This window comes from Arachis hypogaea, chromosome 14 (assembly GCF_003086295.3).
Source record: "Arachis hypogaea cultivar Tifrunner chromosome 14, arahy.Tifrunner.gnm2.J5K5, whole genome shotgun sequence".
In the NCBI taxonomy this organism is placed as follows: Eukaryota; Viridiplantae; Streptophyta; class Magnoliopsida; order Fabales; family Fabaceae; genus Arachis; species Arachis hypogaea.
The window spans coordinates 2,557,272-2,560,626 of record NC_092049.1 but is presented as its reverse complement, the minus strand read 5'-3'; positions in this window follow the sequence as shown (position 1 = coordinate 2,560,626).

Genomic DNA, 3,355 nt, shown 5'->3' with positions numbered 1-3,355 from the left:
GAAGCACTGCTAAAAAATTTAGATATGGAAGTGATACGAGTGATGGACCTTAACATAGTAAATTTTTGTATTTTTTAAAATTGTGGGAGGTACATAAATCGGACCGTCTGATTTCTATCTCAAATTTTTTAATATTTTTTAACACAAATCAGACGGTCCGATTTCTGTACCTATACAAATCTATTACAAATCGAACAGTTCGATTTCTACTTCTCTAATTAAACAATTCTATAATTGAGAATAATATTCCAATGGTCTATATTTTTAAAAAACACCATTACCATTTCAATATTAAAAACAAAAAAGTGAAAAAAGCACATGCAAAACCGCGGTTCAACTATTCAACCTTTTTGGCAAGACCCAGGGGAAAAAAACCTTTTCGGTAGGAGTAGTCCTAACGCGGCAGTTTGGTTTGAGCAATCGTTGTTGCGGCGGTGAACTCATTTCGCAGCAAACTGAGGAAAGGAAAGAATCTAAATTGTCAAATCAAGCCATGTGTGGGCGGTGGTGGGCCTTCGCATTCGGTATTTTTTTTTTTTTTTTTTTTCAATAAAGAATGGTGTTGAATTTAGAAAGTGGACCCACACCATGTGCTTCATTCCAAAACCACCTGTCGCTTTTTTTAAAATTATTTTTAATATGAAGATAAAAATAATATTTTAGTTAAATATTAATATTTAAAATGTATTATAGTATTATAAATATAAAAAAATATTAATACAATATATAGAGACGTATTACTATAGTTTGACATGTGTTCAATACGTGATGTGTCCAACACGCAGTTTACAACACACATTTTAAGTATTAATTTTTTAGGGTTAACTACCAAAAACGTCCCCAAATTATTCAAACGCTGATAAAAATGTACTCAAATTTTATTATCGACAAAAATACTTTTAAATAATTTAAAAATACAACAAAAATACCCAACAGTAAATATGCATTTTTAAAAAATACCTTAGAAATTGAATTTTGATGTAATTTTTTGCGAACATGATTAGAAAAATGAGATATTATTATTCTTAAAATTTGGTAATTTTTTGCTGAATATATATTTTTTTTTGAGTTTTTAAAAGTATTATTGGTTGTTAACAAAAAAATTACAAAAAAATTATATACTTAACAAAAAATCACCAAATTTTTAGGATAATAATATCTCATTTTTCTAATCATGCTTGCAAAAAATCGCATCAAAATTAAATCTCTAATATATTTTTTGAGAAATACATATTTAATATTAGATAATCTTGCAAAAAACTAACATTAAATATGTATTTCTCAAAAAATACATTAGAAATTGAATTTTGATGCTATTTTTTACAAAAATGATTATAAAAATAAGATATTATTATTGTTAAAATTTGGTGATTTTTTGTTAAGTATATATTTTTTTATGATTTTTTAAAAGTATTATTGGTTGTTAACAAACAAATTATAAAAAAATAATATACTTAACAAAAAATCACCAAATTTTAATAATAATAATATCTCAATTTTATAATTATTCTTGCAAAAAATTGCATCAAAATTCAATCTCTAAGATATTTTTTGAAAATATATATTTACGGTTGAGTATTTTTGTTGTGTTTTTAAATTATTTAAAGGTATTTTTGTCGATAGTAAAATTCGGGTGTATTTTTGTCAGCGTTTGAATAATTTGGGGGCGTTTTTGGTGGTTAATCCAATTTTTTACTTATAAAATTCACCTACATATAATTATACTAAATAATTTTATTTTTAATAAAAATACTAATATTTTTTTATATAAAAAAATCAGCCTTATTTTTTTTTATTTTTTCAATCATATTATTAATATGTTATGTATATTCAAAATTAACTATCAATCTAATCATTTATTAGTATTTTGGTAATAATTATATTTATAGAATTATAATTTTTTTAAAATTAAAATAGAAAAGATTTAAAATTACTATACAAAAAAATCATGGAACAAAAAATCTTTACAGATAAAAAAAATCAAGTGATAAGCTAAGTCTTAGTTATTATTTTTTTATAAAATTTTTATTAATTTTTTTAATTTTTTACCTTGTAAAGAAATTAATTTTTATTAATAATTAATTTTAATATTTATTATCTAAAAAAAATTTAATATATATACTTTTATATTTAATTAAAGGTTAGACTTATCATACAAATAAAAATAATTAATATTCAGGCTTAGTATCTAAAAATGTTATTTATAGTACAAATAAAAATAATTAATATACTATCGGAATAGAGTAATATGTTAAATTTTTATTATTTTTTTTTAAGTTTAGAATAATCTTTATAAAATTTTTCAACTTTTTTCAGTGTGTTAATATTATTCCAACTTTTGACATAAATTATTCATCAACACCACAAAAAACTTGTAAAAGCACAGGAAGTTAATAAAAACAACACTAGATTAAATTAAACATAACATCAAAATACTAAATTTTGCAATCAACGATTTGCATCAGCTCGTAGGTAAATGGAAACCAACTGAAAATAAAAGAAACAATAACTTAGTCTATTTAACACCGAAATCTATAGTAGAGAGAACCAAAATTATGAAAGGGAGAACTTGTATATGAAATTAACCACAACAAAATATATATAACACAAATTAAAATCTATTTAGCACTGAAATATGTCTTAAACAACACCTAAACTATCAATAAGCATAACATAACTAGATTGATTGAAAAAATAATACAAACCTCCTCGATTCCAAACAAATTCACATCAATAATCCTGAATACTGATTTACACGAAAAAAGATTTAATTAAAACGAAGTTCTTCAAGTCATATTCAAGAATACACGAACTACATTGATTAAAAGAAGAAATCAAACTTCATCGATCTGATTTGATTAAAAAAAATGATCAAATTCATTCTAATTTAATGGATTTGAACTAGAATCATACATTATTTTCGAAAATGAATTCTGATTTTATTCCTTGATTTCACAAAATTAGATTCTGCAGAGAATACAAAAAAATTTTATGAAAATAAATTCAGACCTAAAATTTGATAAAAAAGATTTAAAAATATGCAGAGAAGACAGTAAAATCAAACCTCACTCGAGAAATAATGAAAGAAGTCGTTTACGTTAAAATCAATTGTATAACTTTTTGTTTCAGCTATTGGTAGCGCATGAGTCTAAAATATTTTATTCCAATTTGGTTAGACTTAATTATGGATTAGTTTAGATTGGCTTTTGAAAAAAAAAATTTTAATAGATAAAAATTATTTTACATTTTTAGATAAATTTTTTAAAAAAATTTAAATATGAAAACGTCTTTTGTTTTTTTTTTTTTTAAAGCATAAAAATACTTTTTTAAAAATTTTATTCAAATAAATTTAAAA